The following is a 20,780-nucleotide window of genomic DNA, read 5'->3' on the forward strand; positions in this document are numbered from 1 at the left end:
CATACATCCGGGATATCATCTATTTAATACAGACAAGTGCAATTTATAGAACATTCATAATCTTACACTTCTGAAGAAATTGATGACGAGCCTTGAGAAAGCCCTGTGGGCGAAACGCACGTCGGCTGCTGTTCTCTTCTGGTGAACTGTGGAAATTAAAAACAGACCTCAACCTAAGAAGATCTGTCTGAATCATTTGATTTTGCTCTTTGAGACTTTTTTGACTAAAATTATATAGGGTGCTGAGACGTCACTGAACTTTCTGGAATATTAACTGCATTATTGAATTTGAACAGAACAATATTGGTGTGCTCAGGTGTATTGTGTGCTTATGTATATTCCGGGCTCTTTGAACCCTGGGATTGACCTACACTTTGGTGGGTAGGTGTCATACACCTTGGGAGCACCCCAGCCATAGTTGCTTTTTGTTACTAACTGATGTTTTCCTTACAACTGGCATAAAACTGTGATGTGCGGCTCAAATTAAGCAAACCCATTCAGTGTTTATGTACTATATTGCTGCCTGTTAGTGTCTGTTCTGTATGAAAAGGACGCGTACAATACTATTGCCTGCGCTGTATCTGTTCTGAGAGCCAGCGAAGCTTGCACTGCTGATGGCCTGATATACCTGTTCAGGGAGTGAGGGAAGCTTGCACTGCTGATGGCCTGATGTACCTGTTCAGTGAGTGAGGGAAGCTTGCACTGCTGATGCCCCGATGTACCTGTTCAGTGAGTGAGGGAAGCTTGCACTGCTGATGCCCCGATGTACCTGTTCAGTGAGTGAGGGAAGCTTGCACTGCTGATGCCCCGATGTACCTGTTCAGTGAGTGAGGGAAGCTTGCACTGCTGATGCCCCGATGTACCTGTTCAGTGAGTGAGGGAAGCTTGCACTGCTGATGCCCCGATGTACCTGTTCAGGGAGTGAGGGAAGCTTGCACTGCTGATGCCCCGATGTACCTGTTCAGGGAGTGAGGGAAGCTTGCACTGCTGATGGCCTGATGTACCTGTTCAGTGAGTGAGTCAAGCTTGCACTGCTGATGGCCTGATGTACCTGTTCAGTGAGTGAGGGAAGCTTGCACTGCTGATGCCCCGATGTACCTGTTCAGTGAGTGAGGGAAGCTTGCACTGCTGATGCCCCGATGTACCTGTTCAGTGAGTGAGGGAAGCTTGCACTGCTGATGGCCTGATGTACCTGTTCAGTGAGTGAGGGAAACTTGCACTGCTGATGGCCTGATGTACCTGTTCAGGGAGTGAGGGAAGCTTGCACTGCTTATGGCCTGATGTACCTGTTCAGTGTGTGAGGGAAGCTTGCACTGCTGATGCCCCGATGTACCTGTTCAGTGAGTGAGTCAAGCTTGCACTGCTGATGGCCTGATGTACCTGTTCTGCGAGTGAGGGAAGCTTGCACTGCTGATGCCCCGATGTACCTGTTCAGTGAGTGAGTCAAGCTTGCACTGCTGATGGCCTGATGTACCTGTTCTGCGAGTGAGGGAAGCCCGCTTTGCAGATGGCCCGATGTACTTGTTCAGTGAGTGAGGGAAGCTTGCAATTCTGCTACTCTGATGTACCTGTTCTGTGTGTGGGGGAAGCCTGCACTGCTGATGCCCCGATGTACCTGTTCAGTGATTGAGGGAAGCTTGCACTGCTGATGCCCCGATGTACCTGTTCTGTGAGTGAGGGAAGCTTGCACTGCTGATGCCCCGATGTACCTGTTCAGTGAGTGAGTCAAGCTTGCACTGCTGATGGCCTGATGTACCTGTTCTGTGAGTGAGGGAAGCCCCCTTAGCAGATGGCCCGTTGTACCTGTTCAGTGAGTGAGGGAAGCTTGCAATTCTGCTGCTCTGATGTACCTGTGCTGTGTGTGGGGGAATCTTGCACTGCTGGTGCCCCAATGTACCTGTTCAGTGAGTGAGGGAAGCTTGCACTGCTGATGCCCCGATGTATCTGTTCAGTGAGTGAGGGAAGCTTGCACTGCTGATGCCCTGATGTACCTGTTCTGTGAGTGAGGGAAGCTTGCAATTCTGCTGCTCTGATGTACCTGTTCTGCGTACGAGGAAAGTTTGCAGTGTTGTTACCCTGATGTACCTATTCCATGAGTAAGGTAAGCTTGCACTGCTGATGCTCTGATGTACCTGCATTGAGAGTGGAAAGCTTGTACTGCTGATATCATGATGCAATTGTTCTGTGAGAGGGAAGCTTGTACTACATGTTAGATATTTGACCCCCCAATTAGACGCGGACCCGGAGCTGGGTGTAACTACCTCTTTATTCTTCGTTTCCCGATCCCAACTACCTCCTGTTTCCCCGGTCCCTCCCTATCCTGTTCCGCCTGCCCTGTATGCAGACAGGGTCAGGCAAACAACACTACACCTCACCCTTTATACAATAATGCTTACTGTCTCTTAGAGTTCTTCAATGAGTCGAGTGACTCGCTTGACTACTCTCTTTGGGCGACAGCTTCGTGTTTGATCTGGAGTAGGCCTGTCTCGTGCGTCCTCTAGCCTCACTGGCATGGGACGTGCTCCATCGCTGTCTTCTCGATGGTTCGACGAATCCATGCTGGACCCGCTGTCTTGAGAACGAACATGGGGCGACAAGTGGTATCTCTTGGAATGAAATATGTTCCGGGTTATCCTTTTTCCTTCTGATTCAGCGGTGATCATAATCCCCTTTTGGCTAGAGACTCGCATCAGGTGGGCGAGGTATCAGCTGTCTGCTTTGGTCTTGCGATCTTGTCTTACCAGCACCCAGTCTCCTACATGAATGTCTCTCTGTCGCACGTGCCGGCGCCGATCAGCGTAATCTTTCATTTCGGCTTTCTTTGCACGGTCTAGTTTTACCAGGGTGTCATGATCGGTGGTCGCGAGTCGGGGTTACATGACGGTGTTTGATGTCGGCAATCTCGTGCGGGGAATTCGCCCTAGCATCAGGGTGGCGGGGCATTGATTCGTGGTGCTGTGCGGCGTGGTCCTGTACACTCGCAGCACTTCGTTTAGTGCCTGCTGAATGTCACGGTGAGCAAGTTCCGCTTGCTGAACTGTCTTTTTAAGGGTTCCCATAAATCGATCAACCATGCCGTTGGCTTGGGGCCATAGGGGAGTGATTTTCTGATGGTTGAAATTGAGGTGCTTCGTAAATTCAGCGAACTCGTGACTGTTGTACGGTGGTCCGTTGTCTGTCTTTACTCCTACAGGTATTCCCCAGGCTGCGAACGCTTCATCAATGACGGGAATAACAGCTGATGCTTTCGTGGAGGACACTTGCTGCTCTATAGGGAAGCGGGAGTATTCGTCCATGATGACAAGGATGTATTTGCCTGATTTCAGTGGCCCGAAGAAGTCGATAGCCACCTGCTGCCACAACCAGTCTGGTAGTTCAAACATCTGCAAAGGAGCCGGTGGTTCCTCCTGACTAACGAGCTGACATGAGGCACAGTCTTTGAGTATGGCTTCCACCATGTGGTCGAGGGACTGGAACCATACACGTTCTCGAAGTGCTTTCTTGGTGGCCACGACTCCTCGGTGCCCTTCGTGAGCGAGATTGATAATCCCTTGACGAAGCCCTTGGGGAATGACTATCCTCCCTCCTCTTAACAGTAGACCGTCCGTCCCTGACAGAGAGTTCTGCCTGAACATGCTTGAATATTTCAAAAAGACAAAGGTCCTTAGTAGACATTTAGGAATGTATAAAGAATAAGATATAGACCGTATTAGGTTAATATATGGTTCCAATGTCCAGCCGGACATGGATTTTTATGATATTCTAGAGATAAAGTAAAGGGTACAAGAACAACAACATATCAAGTAGGGCACAGTCCTGTACCGTACATTGAGGGGAAGGTGTGCAGAAGTGGAAGGACAAGCCAAACAATTTAGGACAAACAATAATTGAAGAAATACAGGCAAAGAATGAGCAAATTGGCCACTTGCATTTCAGTATACACAAGGGTTTCAACAAGTATAGCCAAAATAGTAATCACAAGGGTTAGGCACAATGGTCAAATGTGACACTATTATAGAAAGTCGACGTTTCGATCCCTTGCTCAGAATTTTACGGGATCATCATCAGGACTAGAACATAACTTTTGCCTGGTATGTACAGTTAAGGCCTGTTAAGGGAAAAACAGGGAGACAAAAAAAGGGAGACGGAAGTGACCAATAGGAACACTTTCACCATTTTAGAAATTTAAAAGGGGTCAACGCGTGTATATTGCCGGCACACATTATTCACATTCAGACGATCAATTGAATAGAATTAACATTTGTGGCGGAAAGGTAATGGCAGTGGAAAGTTGTGACAAGGTATAACAATGCTTATTGTGAAAGGGTGTCATAAAAACATTTATCTGGCCAAGTGCCGGAGAGCGGTCTAACCATGTAATATGCAAAATATCCGCGAGCGGTATAAACGTGGCGTACTCTGGTATCCTTAATTCAAAATAGAAAACATTTCTAATAATAGACATAGGTCAAATTAGACATACTGAAGGAACAGCGCAGTGTTTGTGCCTATCCGGGGGAGAGTTGGCCGTGGCTAGACGAACACGATTGTGACATGCTGTCATAAACAATTGGAATAACGGTATATCAAGCAATTCACCCGAAAGACGTATAACAGTATGACATGTTAAGAAGCGGTCTAATCGGGATTCAATGAAAAACATTTGTTTATGAACATACTAAACACTAAAACAAGTTTAAACCGTGATGAAAAAAAAACGGCGCAGTGTTTGTGCTTTTCCGTGGTATAGTCGGCATGGACTGAACTGAGCCCGGGGTGGGTTTAGTGCACAGCGAATACGTGTAAGTGACTGCCGGTGAGGTGGTGAAAGCTTACCGCGGTGCGGGAACGGGGCGGCTCGTCGGAAGAAGGGCTAGCCTGGTTAAGCCTTGAGTTGTAAAGTGGGAAACCGCTGGGGAGCAAAGAGGTGTGGGTCAATGCTAGTAAGGAATTGGGGCGTGATAAAGCCAAGGAGAATGGGGCAGTCGCGCCTACCTGTTGCAGAAGGAGTGATTGCTCCGACGGGGGCATGTGGCCCCTTGCTTGTAGCGTCCAAGTTTGTGAGGTACCTTGGAGGTACTCCTGGGAGTTACTACGTCTGGTGGCCAACAGTGGTTCCGCTGGGGAGAGAGAGTCGGGTTAAAGCACTGTTCAGATGGGAACAGACAAGGGCGTTAGCGACTGGGTTCGGTAACATGGACTGACATGGCAATCTTACCTAAAATAAGCGGTGGTTAGCCGTGATGGGCTAACGGGAGGATTTGCAGCAGTATGCTGGATCAATGCGGCGTGATGGCAGGCACTGGGTATATGAAGCGAAAGCCGTGCTTATAAGGAGTGGTGTGGCCGCCATAATGAGTGAGTCACCGGTTAGGGAAATGAAGAAGGGACTCACTGGGTGAAGTCAGAGTGAGCCGCCATCTTGGATGAGTGAATAGAATGTCGGTGCAGAGTGATTGGAATAGGTTTTTACGGACGGCGTGACTAGCAAGTAAAAAGTGACATGGTCATTATGTATGTAACATATTTACAATAAGGAGAGAAAATGAGATTAAAGCAAAATAAAAATAAAACAATCAAGATTTCAGCAATTATTATATTAAGACTCAGATTCGAGTACAAGGCGAAAAACGTGAAACCAACAGAAAATGAACCAGCGGGAGGTTATTCAGAGCATTATTGAGGACAGAGTGTCAGTTTGACCAATCAAAGGAGAGTGGTCCAGTCCTCGCTTCTGTTAAGGCCATTTCGAATTGTATCGAACAAGATTATAGTTTTTAGTTCTTCACGGTTAAGTAGTTGAGACATGTTGCCACCTCTTTGCGGCAACTTGAGAGCTTTCAGAATTGTCCAGCGAATATCATTTTCGTTGTGATTCGCAGCAGAAAAATGGTCCACCAGTGGTGCATTCGGTGTTTTGCATCTGATGCGGCTCCTGTGTTGGCAAATTCTTGTTTTGGCTTTCTGAGTCGTTTGGCCTACATACAATTTCATGCAGGGATAATGTATTAAGTAGATCACATTACAGGTGTTGCAATTTGAAAAACCTCGTTGAGCCACTGTGATGTTATTAAACGTGAAGTTCTTACCCTCAATCGTGAACTTGCATACATTGCATCCACCACACTTAGCGTGACCTAAGATGGGGGTTAGTACCCAGACAGTGTCAATTGTAGTGTGAGGAACTGGTGCGGGGGGAGCTGCTCTTACAAGGTGGTCTTTCAGGTTCCCGCTTTTGCAAAAAGCAAACAGCGGTCTCTCGATATTGAGGTTCCCAGCATTGATGATTGGCCAGTGCTGTTTAATGGATTTCCTTATTTTGTTTGATACTGGGGAAAAAGTGGTTACACAGGCTATTCGTTCAAGTTCATTTTTCGTTTTCGGGGTCAGAAGAACATCACGTGGGCAATAACATGCTCGTTTTGAGGCATTCCTCACTATTCTTTTTGGATAGCCACGATCTTTTAGCTTACAGGAGAGATTTACTGCTTCTCTGAAATAGTCCTCTTTGGAGGAGAAATTTTGTCTGATCCTGAGGAATTGGGAATAGGGAAGTGAGTCCCTTAATGCTCACGGGTGGTTGCTTGCGTAGCTCAGGAGCGTGTTACGCTCTGTAGGATTCCTGTAGAGACGTGTAAGTAACTCACCCACTGAGTGAAAAATTGACAAGTCAAGAAAGGCGATGGCTGATTTGTCAAGAGTGATGGTGAAAGATAAACCAGAACAATTATTGTTTAACCAGTGAAGAAATTGATATAGTGTGTTGGTATCCTGATTTCAAATGATAACAAGCATTGGAAATGCAATAGGTCTCGGATTTATTTGAGTTAGAGCTAATAGCATTGTAAATGGCAATGTCTTTTAGCCATGTGTTATGGAGTGTATGCATGTGGTGTGTAGTGGAATTATGTGGTTTGAATTGGAATTTTTCACCCTGCACACTCACACACTGTTCACCCTGCACACTGACACACTGTTCATCCTGCACACACACACTGTTCACCCTGCACACACACACTGTTCATCCTACACACACACTCTCACACTGCTCACCCTACACACTCAAACACTGCTCACCCTGCACATTCACACACTGCTCACCCTGCACACTCACACACTGCTCACCCTACACACTCACACACTGCTCACCCTACACACTCACACACTGCTCACCCTACACACTCACACACTGCTCACCCTACACACTCACACACTGCTCACCCTACACGCTCACACACTGCTCACCTTGTACGCTCACACAATGTTCACCCTGCACGCTCACACACTGTTAACACTGCATACTCACACACTGCTCACCCTGCACGCTCACACACTGCTCACACTACACACTGCTCACCCTACGTAATGCGAAAAGACCTAGCTCTGTCCTTTGGCCTGTGTTGTAATCGTACAGTAGGTTGTGAGTAGTTGCGCTTGATTGGTTAAGGCGTCCCCTCCTTGCTGCTCCCCTCACAGAGGACCGACTGCCTCAATGAAGCTCCCAAGACACGTGTTCAGCTGTTCTTTGTTATAGCTCCTGTGTGTCAGTGCACCGTGTAAGCGCACAAGCATACCCTGCTCTCTCTGGAACAGTCACTCTGCACTCTGCCCTCAACAGCACTCTGCCCTCAACAGCACTCTGCCCTCAACAGCACTCTGCACTCAACAGCACTATGTACTCAACAGAACTATGCACTCTACTCTCAACAGCACGCAGCACTCAACAGCACACAGCACTCAACAGCACACAGCACTCAACAGCACACAGCACTCTGCACTCAACAGCACACAGCACTCTGCACTCAACAGCACAAATCACTCTGCACTCAACAGCACTCTGCACTCAACAGCACTCTGCGCTCTGCCCTCAACAGCACTCTGCCCTCAACAGCACTCTGCCCTCAACAGCACTCTGCCCTTAACAGCACTCAACAGCACTCTTCCCTCAACAGTACTCTGCCCTCAACAGCACTCAACAGCACTCTGCCCTCAACAGCACTCTGTCCTCAACAGAACTCAACAGCACTCTGCACTCAACAGCACTCTGCACTCAACAACACTCTGCACTCAACAGCACTCTGCCCTCAACAGCACACAGCACTCTGCACTCTGCCCTCAACAGCACTCTGCCCTCAACAGCACACAGCACTCAACAGCACACAGCACTCAACAGCACACATCACTCTGCACTCAACAGCACACAGCACTCTGCACTCAACAGCACACATCACTCTGCACTCAACAGCACACAGCACTCTGCACTCAACAGCACACTGCACTCAACAGCACTCTGCACTCAACAGCTCTCTGCACTCAACAGCACTCTGCCCTCAACAGCATTCTGCCCTCAACAGCACTCTGCCCTCAACAGCACTCTGCCCTCAACAGCACTCTGCCCTCAACAGCACTCAACAGCACTCTGCCCTCAACAGCACTCTGCCCTCAACAGCACTCTGCTCTCAACAGCACTCAACAGCACTCTGCCCTCAACAGCACTCTGCCCTCAACAGAACTCAACAGCACTCTGCAATCAACAGCACTCTGCCCTCAACAGCACACAACACTCTGCACTCAACAGCACACAGCACACAGCACTCTGCTCTCAACAGCACACAGCACTCTGCACTCAACCGCACAGAGCACTCTGCACTCAACAGCACACAGCACTCTGCACTCAACAGCACTATATCCATGATCACACTTCTTTGCATACTGGTGAAATTCTCTGAGGTTGTTTACAGCGGCTTGAAGTCTTTTCCTACTAAGAGGCTTAAAAGGTATATACTACGCAGCCCTTTGGAATCAGAAATCTATAGAATGGAAGCCGAAAATCAAGTACACAACAAAGTAGATGCATCGGCTCCCAGTCCCTATGTGACGAGTCCAAAACTACTGCTGCGTTCACTTAATGGAGCCATGTCTAATTACAAGGTGACACACGTGTGGTCCGCGCCTGCATTTCAGCCGGAGAGGGGGCCCTCAGGCAGCGGGAGGGGGGCCAGCTTCCAGCAGCGACGGCGCGCTCCTCCCCGCGTGCCCGGCAATGTGAGGCGAGGTGGTCGCCCTTCCCAGGCTCACCGCCGTGAAATGGATCCAAAACAACCAGCACAACTCGAGAGTGGTGCACGAGCGCCCAGCATATGTCTTCAATTATCTCCGCCGTGACGCTGAGATATTTGAAGATATATGGCTTTCTGGTGCCCGTAACAGACAGCATCGGGGCATAGGCGGAGCTACTCGAACGCCTATGGCCTATTGTGTGTTCTGTTTCTATAGCACACGCACGTGAACACCAATAGCATTGCAGATACCAAAAAAAAAACAAAAAATGCACGAGCAGCCTGGAATTCGTAGGTACATTTTTCGAAGCCCTGAGAATAGGATTCTGGTCCACGCCCACTGCTGACGCAGTGGGACGGTAGGCCCGAGACCTAAAAATGTCATCAATATATCTTCGCCATAGACAAATGCCTGTGAAAAATGGGTTAGTGGGCGTGAGAATGGAAACGGTTTCTAATTGATCCATAAACAGAATAGCTAGGTTGGGAGCAAAAATAGCACCCATGGAGGTCCCCTTAATTTGCTGGTAATACGTGTTCTCAAAGATGAAGAAATTCCTAGTCAAGCATAGTTCAAGGCGTTGGAGAATGAAAAGAGTAGGGATCGTATGCGGACGTGGGCGAGAGTCAAGGGTTTTCTGTATCACTAGAAGAGCAGCTGTCTGTGGAATATTTGTATACAAGGACTCTACGTCCATGGTGCAGAGTGTGTCAGTAGCTGGGTTGAAGGGGTGATGCTCAATGAGGTTTATCATAGCCATACTATCTCTCACATAGCAGGCTGTTTCCAGTACAAAACCTTTAATGAAAAAGTCCACATAGGAGCCAAGTGGTTCCAGAATTGAGCCACAGGCAGAGACAATGGGCCGCCCGGGTGGATTGGTGGAGTTCTTGTGAACTTTGGGCAGAGTGTAAATGACTGGTATACGGGGTGACTTTACATTAAGGAAATTTGATTCCTTTTTACTGAGAAAGCCGTCTGTACACGCTTGAGAAGACAATTTAAAAATGTTCTCCTGAATTTCTTTCGTGGGGTTGCCAGGTAATCTTTGATAATGCTCAGTATTAGCAAGTTGACGTAAGATTCCAGCTTTATATGAATCTGCTTCCTGGAGCACGATTCCGCCTCCCTTGTCTGCACTTTTTATCACCAGGGAGACATTGGTTTTGAGAGTGTTAATGGCTTCTTTTTCTTGGAGAGAGATGTTGTAAGGGATATATCTTCTCTTACTCTCCAGGTTGGACAGGTCTTTGAGACCCAGCTTCTCAAATGTCAGAATTTCAGCCGGTAACATACCTGTAGAGGGTGAGAATGTAGAGGGAGGATGGAATGGGGTGTTTGAGGTATTGACAGGGGATGGATGTAGTTGAAAAAAGGCCTTTAGGCGAATGCGCCTAAAGAATCTGAAGAGTTCCGTTTGTAGCTCCATAAAATTAGGACGAATGGTGGGGACAACGGAGAGACCTTTTTTGAGCAAAGACAATTCATGATCAATCAGAGTATGTTTAGATAAGTTAAAAATGGGGATAACATCTGTCAGTGTCATCGTGTCAGTATGAGTAGCTACCACTGGTAGAAGTTGTTGCGTGTTCTGCGTTCCCCTGGTGGGTTGAACCACCGTTGTGTTTTCTTTACTCGTCCCCGTTGAGGGGTGTTGGGTTGGCCCCTGCCTAAAAAATTAGTGGAGTGACCTGCACCTCGTCTCGCTGTACTGGCTCCATCACCTGAATCTGAGTTATCTGAAGAGTCAGCAGACGTGTCAGAGAAACCCACTAAGTTTTGGCGCCGGTTAAAACGTCCCCAAGGTCTACTGTTCTGAGGATTTGAGTAGGCTCTGATAGTGTAGAAATCTTTCTGTGAATATGGGTAAGTGTTTTCCACATTGTAGAGTCTAAGGTCCTTTTAAATTTTATTTGCTTTCTTGTTCTGCTCTATTCTATGGAAATCGGCTACCGTTCTTTCCACCTGTTCTAAGAATTGTTTGCTATCTGTAGTGGTACTGGTCTCCTGCAGTTGTTTTTTGATGTCTAGGATCTCTATCTCCAGTGATTTTAAGGTTTCAGAGGCAATATCTATGCCCAACACTAGCCAGTGTCGGGAGCAGGTGGTGCCAATGTAACTAAAGTTGGAAATATATTTGGGATTGTCTGTAAAAATACCTGGGCTGTTTCTTACTTGAAAGCCAACGGGTATCACTTCAGCTTTCAAGTAGTCCGTCAACATTAACACCATTAATTGTAAGCGGACTTGCTTTTTACGGAGTTTCTCAAGTTGCTCTGGAAGTGAGGAATTAGCGAGGGTTGGTGCATCTGGAGTGTCTGAAAGGAGGGAGGGGCCTGAACAGATTTGTTTAATATAGTCGTCTGAATAGAGGGGTGCATGCGCTGACATTATAAGGTGAGGAGAAGAGTTTAGTAAAGAAGAGACAAAAAAATTAAAAGAAGATACTAGGAAGGCCCACCCCAAGACAGGGGATGAACTGCCGACTATCCCACGGAAGAGCACAAACACGGTTTAAACTTGTTTAGTATGTTCATAAACAAATGTTTTTCATTGAATCCCGGTTATACCGCTTCTTAACATGTCATACTGTTATACGTCTTGCTTGATATACCGTTATTCCAATTGTTTATGACACCATGTCACAATCGGGTTAGTCTAGCCTCGGCCAACTCTCCCCCGGATAGGCACAAACACTGGGCCGTTCCTTCAGTATGTCTAATTTGACCTATGTCTATTATTAGAAATGTTTTCTATTTTGAATTAAGGATACCAGAGTACGCCCTGTTTATACCGCTCGCAGATATTTTGCATATTACATGGTTAGACCGCTCTCAGGCACTTGCCCTGATAAACTGTTATTCAAAATGTTTTTATGACACCCTTTCACAATAAGCATTGTTATACCTTGTCACAACTTTCCACTGCCATTACCTTTCCGCCACAAATGTTAATTCTATTCAATTGATCGTCTGAATGTGAATAATTTGTGCCGGCAATATACACGCGTTGACCCCTTTTAAATTTCTAAAATGATGTAAGTGTTCATATTGGTCACTTCCGTCTCCCTTTTTTTGTCTCCCTGTTTTTCCCTTAACAGGCCTTAACTGTACATACCAGGCAAAAGTTATGTTCTAGTCCTGATGATGATCCCGTAAAATTCTGAGCAAGGGATGGAAACGTCGACTTTCTATAATGGTGTCACATTTGACCATTGTGCCTAACCCTTGTGATTACTATTTTGGCTATACTTGTTGAAACCCTTGTGTATACTGAAATGCAAGTGGCCACTTTGCTCATTCTTTGCCTGTATTTCTTCAATTCTTGTTTGTCCTAAATTGTTTGACTTGTCCTTCCACTTCTGCAAACCTTCCCCTCAATGTACGGTACAAAACTGTGCCCTACTTGATATGTTGTTGTTCTTGTACCCTTTACTTTATCTCTATAATATCATAAAAATAAAAATCCATGTCCGGCTGGACATTGGAACCATATAGTAAACTAATATGGTCTATATCTTATTCTTTATACATTCCTAAATGTCTACTAAGGACCTTTGTCTTTTTGAAATATAATTGATACCCGTGGTACTCAGCCAATTTTTGGGTTCCCTTGTTTATATAGAATGAACATGCTTGAATGCCACCAGTTCCTGGGTGTCCGCAGGCGCATCGTGGCGGCTGGTGTCAAGGTGTCTCCAGGAGTTAGCACGTATTTGACCCATGATGGCCTGGATGGTAGGATCTTCGGCTGAGGCTGTTTGAATGGCTTCTAGGGGCACAGCTGGAGGGCGTACACTGTTGATGACGAAATGAATGTACTCCTCCGCCACCGAGCCTCGTTCACGTGTGTGAGATTGTGGATGCCTTGACATGTAGTCTGCTGGGTTTTCGGCCTTCCCAGGCTTATGGATGATAGTGTAGAGGTAGTCTTTTTTTTTCTTCTTTTTTATATTTCTTTTTATTGATAAATAAACATAAACAAACAAGGCAATAAAATCAGTACAAATGGAGAAGCGCTCAGCGAGTAAGGAAATGCATTTCAGTTTGGTACAAATCATCAATGCAGGAGGGAGGGGGAGCAGGGGGGAAATTCAAATTCTTAAAACATTAAAGCTGAAACATCGTTAGGAATGTCGGGTCAGGGGGAAGACGGAACATCCGGACCATCCGTGAAGGGAGGTGTACATATATCACCCCGGTAGGAGTTCCATTGGCCCCAGATTTTACCCCACTTTTTGGGTCTGCCGCGTGCCACATATACCGTCTTCTCTCTAAACATACACCAGTCCATATTCTCCTTCCATGCCAGGATGGTGGGCGGTCTCTGAGAGCCCCACAACTGTGCAATATCTCTCTTGACGACCATATTCCCAAGGGTCCCCCACTGAGTCTGCGCCACATCATAATCAGTCAGTTCCCAAACATTCAACAAACAACGCCTTGCTCCAGGCAACAGCGCAACACCCGTGACCTCCTCCATCACAGCATGCACTCGATTCCAGAACCGTACCACCTCCGGACACTCCCAAAGTATGTGGAGGAAAGTACCGGTTAAACCGCATCCACGCTTACACAACCCGTCCACAGAATATCCCATACAAATCAGGCGAGGGCCACTCACATAGATCCGGTGCAGGATCTTAAGCTGTACGAGTCGGAGACGAGCCGGAATCGCGACCTCCTTTGGCGAGGATATCGCCGACTGCCAGTCCTCGTCGTCCAACTCCAAACCATCACTAGTCCAAACCTCTCTAAGTCGGACCAACAAATCAACCCAATCATTAATCAATTTCTTATAGATCAATGAAATAGTGCTGTCGGGAACGTATCCGTCAAGTACCCGATCTTCAAGTGAGGATGCTTCCGGGATGACGGTACCTGGAGGAAAGACCGAATTCAGCGCGTGGCGAATCTGCGCATAACGGAAGAATTCCTTATCACTTAACTCATATTCTACTTTCAACTCCTCAAATGTCTTGACCCTGTCTTTGGCCCAAACATCACTCACCCTACAGATACCAATCACGTCCCACCTCTCGAAACCTTTCGTCTTCCACAGGCTGCCCAGTCTCTCAGATGCATAGAGCGGAGTCTCTCGAGTCAGTCGTTCCCTCCATCCCCTTGCAGCATTAGCACATTGCCACACTCGCACCGCTATCTTAGTGGGTCCCGAAAGCTTCTGCCCAGCAGATTTGGTATAAAGCGCCCTATTATAATCACCGCCCGGCAACAGCCACTTATCCATTTCAAACGCAGGATTCGACGCAGGACCGTACATTCCATGATTGATCGCCCCCAGCTGGGAAGCCCAATAGTATCGCCTTATATCCAGAAGTGCAATACCACCATCGTACCAGGGAAGCGTCAGCTTAGCGAGGTCGATGCGTGGTCGCCCGCCCCAAATTAATTGTCTCTGCAAACTTTCCACCTCTCGAAAGTAGCTCGCCGGAATAACATCAAGTGTATTCTGCAGCGCGTATAAAAACCGCAGCAATGACATCATTTTAAAAAGAGCTGCAAGCCCGAGGGGGGACAGTGGCAGTTTGCACCAGGCCACAACATCGGATTTTAAGCGTTGGAGCGGGGGAAGCAGGTTACGATCATAACGGACCACGGGGTCCAAGGCGATAAAGACCCCCAGATATTTAAATCCCGTCTGCACCACTTGTATGGGACAACCGCGCGGCAAAGAAGGAGAGTCACCCGAGAGCACATAATCACAAGACTTGGACCAGTTAATCACAAGGCCGGAGTTTCTCCCGAACGAGCTCAACACATCAAATAATACGATCAGCGACTTTCGAGGTGACATAAGATACAACAAGATATCGTCTGCAAAGAGTGATACTCGGTACTCAAAATCCGGGGTCCACCGAATACCCCTCATCGATGGCTCCCACCGCAGCCAAGCGGCCAGGGGTTCCAATGCGAGGGCAAAAAGAAGCGGGGACAGCGGACACCCTTGCCGCGTGCCCCTTCCAAGAGTAAACAAGTTAGAAACCCGACCATTCACCACAATCTGAGCCAATGGTTCCTCGTACAAAAGTTTCACCCAGCCGATGAAACCAGGACCAAAACCGAACTTTGCAAGAGCAGCCCAGAGATACGGCCACTCCAGCGTATCAAAGGCCATTGTAGCATCCAAGGAAGCCAAGATGGCCGGTTCACGTAATAACGCCGCTCTCGCGAGAACGCCATGTAAGCGCCTCAAGTTCAATGCTGTATTACGGTGTGGAATGAAACCGGATTGATCTGGATGGATCAGGTCGCCGATTACCTTTATCAAACGATTTGCTAGCAATTTCGCAAGGATCTTGGGCTCCGCATTTAGAAGTGAAATAGGCCTATACGAAGCGCAGCGATCCCGCAGCTTCCCCTCCTTATGAATCACCACAATGGTCGCAAGTCGCTGATCACGAGGGAGGGAGCCGACGTCTCGCGACTCCAGAAACATAGAACGAAGATACGGCGCCATTTTGTCAGGGCGTAGCTTGTAAAGCTTGATGGGGAGACCATTAGGGTCCATAGCCTTTCCCGAACGTACGGAGCGGATAGCAGTTGCCACCTCTTCGATGGAAAGTGTCGCGTCCATCAGTTCCCTGTCTAGATCCGACAGGCAGGGCAATGTAATGTCTCGTAACAGCAGATGTGAGTCTTCCTCTGGTCTGTCAGATACAGGGGAATACACTTTTTGAAAATATTCCGCAAAACACTCCACAATCTCGGCAGGATCAGTCACTCTCACTCCATCCACTCTCTCAACCACAGGGACCACACGACTCGCCCTCTCCTTTCTATCCAGCCAAGCAATCAACTTCCCCGCCTTGTCTCCCACATCATATAGACGTCCTTGCTGCTCTCTACTCATAACTTTAGCGGCATTCGTCACCAACGCCTATTAGTCCAGTTGTTTAAGACTGAGGAGATGAATCTTGTCATGAGTGACACCCAGTTCCAAATCCCCTTCCAACTCAGCTATTTCGGTCTCAAGGCGGACTACCGCCTCGTTTTTACTTTTCTTGGCGCCAGCAATTAACGACAGCGCCTGGCCATGGATAACCGTCTTAAAAGCCTCCCACAGCGAAACAGAAGAAGACACAGACCCCACATTCTCGGCAAAATAATGATCCAGTGATCTAATCAACTCCGCCCGGGTTTTGGGGTCACGGAGATACCAAGGATTAATCGGGGCCACTCGGCCTTCGGCTCCCAGCCTCGTATCCATCATAAGCCACAGTGGGGAGTGATCCGAAATACCCCTATTAAGATGTCTGACCTCCCTGACCAAAGAGGCCTGCGCCGCCGGCATCAGGACATAATAAAGTCTAGAGAGACTGCCGTGAGCACCAGAGTGGAAGGTGTATTGCGACTGTCCTGGATGCAGAAGCCTCCAACAATCTACCAGTCCCAGCGTGTCCAAGAAGCCACCCAACCAGGACTGTGATCTCATGAGATCTCTGGGGGGTAACGGTCATCCCTACCGGAAACAACAGAATTGAAATCACCACCCACTACCAGGATGCCTTCCGGAAGCCCCAGAATTACTCTCCCCAAATCAGCGAAGGTCGTAGTCTGCAGGCCAGGAGGAACGTAAACAAAGACAAGAGACAGTCTTCCCCTCCCATCTACCAGTGATAGCAGCATAGCGCCCCCTGTCGTCAAGGATGACATTGTCGACCTCCAGGGGGAGGGAACCCCTGACTAGGATACCCACCCCCCTAGAACCAGTGGTGAATCCAGAGTGTGCCAGAAGACGATAACCCCGCCGATTCATAGCGTGGCATGTATTTCCGATCAGATGTGTCTCTTGCAGTAACACTACATCAGGGGAGAGGTGTCTCAGTAGCTGCAGCACTATACCACGTTTTATCCTATCCCCCAACCCGTTAACATTCCAACACAGCAAGTTCAACCCCCCCCACCCCCCACCCCAGGGAATAACTGCAGAATCCACCCCACAGCGAGCGCAACACCCAGGTCCAGAAGTTAAACAATGCGTTGCCTTGAAACAAAATGAAACACACACAAATTCCCCCCCCACCCCCAACGAATACCCAAAACACTCCCCACCACCCTGCACCCTGCGTTAGACTCGAAAGCCACCCCAACTTGCAGTGTGCCTGTCGCCCTAACATTAAACTAATCTACAAAAAGAGTCCCGGAGGAGGAAAGAGTCTCACCCCCCCCGCCACCTCTGGGTATCCCACCACTAATAGAGCCAGTATAAAAGACATCGAACCACAGCTGCCAGTTACACACAATGTCCAGAAATCCGAAACCGCAGCTCACTCCTGTTCCAACGGGCCGCCTTCAGCTCCTTCGGAATGTTCAGGGCGACCACGCTGCATGGGCAACGTATCGAGCCAGTCACTCACAGTCTCAGGACGGTCGAAGAAAAACGTCCGATCTTCGTATTCTACACGTAGCCGAGATGGAAAAAGCATTGCATATTTCATGCCCATGTCTCTCAATCGTCGCTTCACCCCCTGAAACCCCATCCTTTGCTTCTGAACGAACTGGGTGAAATCTGGGTAGAAGCTCACCGTGGTGTTTTCGAACTTCGTAGGGCCACCCACCCGCGATGCCTGCAGGATAGCGTCTCTATCTCTAAAGTTGAAAATTCTGGCGATGATGGGACGCGGGGTGGCGCCCAGCTTAGGCTTCCCGCGCGGCACTCTATGTGCGCGCTCCACTGCAAAAAAGTTGCTCAGGCCTTTGGGGGCAAGATGATTTAGGATGAGGTCCTCAACAAGGAGATCCACGGCTGAATTGTCCGGTTTTTCAGGGCGTTGTAGCGTCTGGGCCGACTTTCAAAATCCTCCAGCCGGCGAGAGAAGAGATCATTGGAGGACCGTAGATTACGAACCTCAGTCTGTAAATCGGACATATCGGTCGTAAGGCTGGAGGTCTTTAAATCCAGGGATCTGACTTTTTCATTAGTCTTTGATAAATCCGCCCTGATCAGGTTGACATCGATGGCCACAGTGTCAAGCTTTAGGGCCAGAGCCTCATATTGTTGGCCAATAGAGGTCTTCATACTAGAAATGGCGCCCATGACATCATAAATAACACAACAAGATTGGGTCAGAGCTATTTTCTGCCTGCACACTATTCCACTATATGTCGTCTTATATCTAGTACTCAAAGGCCTGTGCGTATAGGTCGAGGGCGTGACCCGTGAACACCCCCTAAATAGTGATGTAGAACATCACATGCAATGAGAATAACAAAATGACCCGCACAAGGAAAATTATAAACAGATTATATTTTTTTGCTAGATAATGCAATAGTATTTACAAATATACAGCATGAACGCTTTCCAAGGAGAAGTAAGATCCAAGTCTTGAGAATTGTGTTGGAAGACTTTTTATTCATGAACAAACATATTGGAGATTCAGAAAATTGCTAGCTGCCAACGCGTTTCGTCACCACCGTGACTTCTTCAGGGCTCTGAAATCAGTTGAACTGTGATAGATAGAGCTTGCGTCGCTTGGACAGAAATACATCAATGAAAACACATTCAAAATCCTCTCTCCTAGTTCCCTTAGTATTTGGTCTGACTTTTCAGTTATTTCCTCTATTATACAGCAGTTTTCGGTATTACCATCTGTATCACAAGGATAATATCAAGGGTAGTCTGATATATCCCCAATAGTGTCTTGTTTATTTTTGTGTGTTCAGATCTTGTGGTGTTATGGGACCATCAGATATTATCCTTGTGATACAGATGGTAGTACCGAAAACTGCTGTATAATAGAGGAAATAACTGAAAAGTCATGTTTGTTCATGAATAAAAAGTCTTCCAACACAATTCTCAAGACTTGGATCTTACTTCTCCTTGGAAAGCGTTCATGCTGTATATTTGTAAATACTATTGCATTATCTAGCAAAAAAATATAATCTGTTTATAATTTTCCTTGTGCGGGTCATTTTGTTACGCCCATGACATCATGCAGGGTCAAGTCATCCACTGCCGCTGAGTCATCTCCCGCATCTCCCAGGGACCTACTTGTACCACCGGGGGACCCCTTAGGATGAGTGTATCGATCCATGACATTTGATTGAATAGCACCCCCTCGGTGAACAGTCTTGGTCTTCCGTTTCTCGCTTTCGGGTTTGCCAGCCATATTGGGTGTTGCGCCCCAGAGGGGCCTTCGAGACCTGGTGAAAATGACTCCTCTCGATTCACCCACCGGGATTAACAAAAAACAAGTTTTCAGCCCGATGTCACACGACCAGAAACACTCGATGGCAATCAAACAGTGGAGTGCGGGCAGATTGCATCCCGGGTTGCCAGAGCGGTCTCGAGACAGGAGAAGGCCGAGAGCCAAAAACGAAACCGAAAGTTAACTCCGGGGTAGTAAGCAGGGCCCGGTAGGCCTTTGTTGTTCAATTACTACAAGGGCATCACATTGACTCGAGCCCCGGGCAGTGTCATGGAGGAGGCCACAAAAGTTCGTAGTGCCGTAATTACGGTTCCTGGAGTCCAAATCGATTTCTAAAAGCAGCTATTATATCAGCTGGGTTGCGTCTTCAATAACCCGTCGTCATAATCAGAATAATATTCAGGATAGATGCGGGAGGTGGCGAAGGTCCCGGGAGCCCTGTGCTCACACAGCCATCTCGGTTGCGCGGGAAGCTCCTCCTCCGTGTAGATGTAGTCTTGTAGTCGTAGACCCCATCTCTCTATCCGTGGAGGCATCTTTGCTCGCGGGTTGTCAAAAATGGTGATGAGCGCTTGGTGGTCCGTGATGAGCGTGAAGTGCTTGCCGTATACGAACAGGTGGAAAGCCCAGACAACCGCAAGGCTTTCTTTCTCTGGCTGAGAGTACGCCTTCTCTGTGCCCGTAAGACTACGGCTGGTGTAGGCGACCACGTGACGTTGATCTGCGTCGCTGTCATACTGAGCCAGGATGGCGCCTAGCCCCACGGGGCTGGCGTCCACTGTGATCTCGGTTTTCCGTTTGGTGTCAAAATAGGCAAGGTTGATGGCGGTGCTCACAGCGTCCTTGATTGTGTTGAAAGCATGTTCGCATGAGGATGACCACAGAAATTGTTGACCTTGACAAGTGAGTTCCCGGAGTGGATAGCTGATGGGAGCATAGTCTTTAATGTAGCGGGCACAGTAACTTGCCATTCCCAGAAAGGAGCGGAGGTCACTGACGTCTTGTGGTTGTGGGGTGTCTGCGAGGGCAGACACTTTTTCAGGATCTGGTTTCATGCCTTCTTTGGAGAAAATGTGCCCGTAGAATTTGAGCGTGGACTTGTGGAATTCACACTTGTCTGGATTGAGTGCGAAGTTGGCATTAAGTAGGGCATGGCACACGCTGTCTAGTGCCTTGTCGTGTTCCACCCGGTTCTCTCCAAACACTAGGATATCGTTGCTGTAGTTAAAGGCATTTGGGATGCCCTGGATGACTCTCCGAGATTCCGAAGTTGAGGCGTTTATATCGGAACAGGACTTGATGCGTGGTGAAGGTGGGGATATACCGGGATTGTTCTTGGAGTTCCAATTGGTGGTATCCCTTATTGAGGTCCAGCTTTGAGAACACGGTGGCTCCATTAAGGCGGGCGATCATATCAGTGATATGAGGTCCAGGATGTCTCTCCCTCTCGATGGCGGTGTTCGGGGCGCGCATGTCCACACAGAGGCCCACTTTGTTATCTTGACCTTTCTTAGGTACGACTACCACTGGAGACACCCATGGGGTGGGCCCT

The sequence above is a fragment of the Lissotriton helveticus genome, chromosome 8 (genome assembly GCF_964261635.1).
Source record: "Lissotriton helveticus chromosome 8, aLisHel1.1, whole genome shotgun sequence".
NCBI lineage: Eukaryota > Metazoa > Chordata > Amphibia > Caudata > Salamandridae > Lissotriton > Lissotriton helveticus.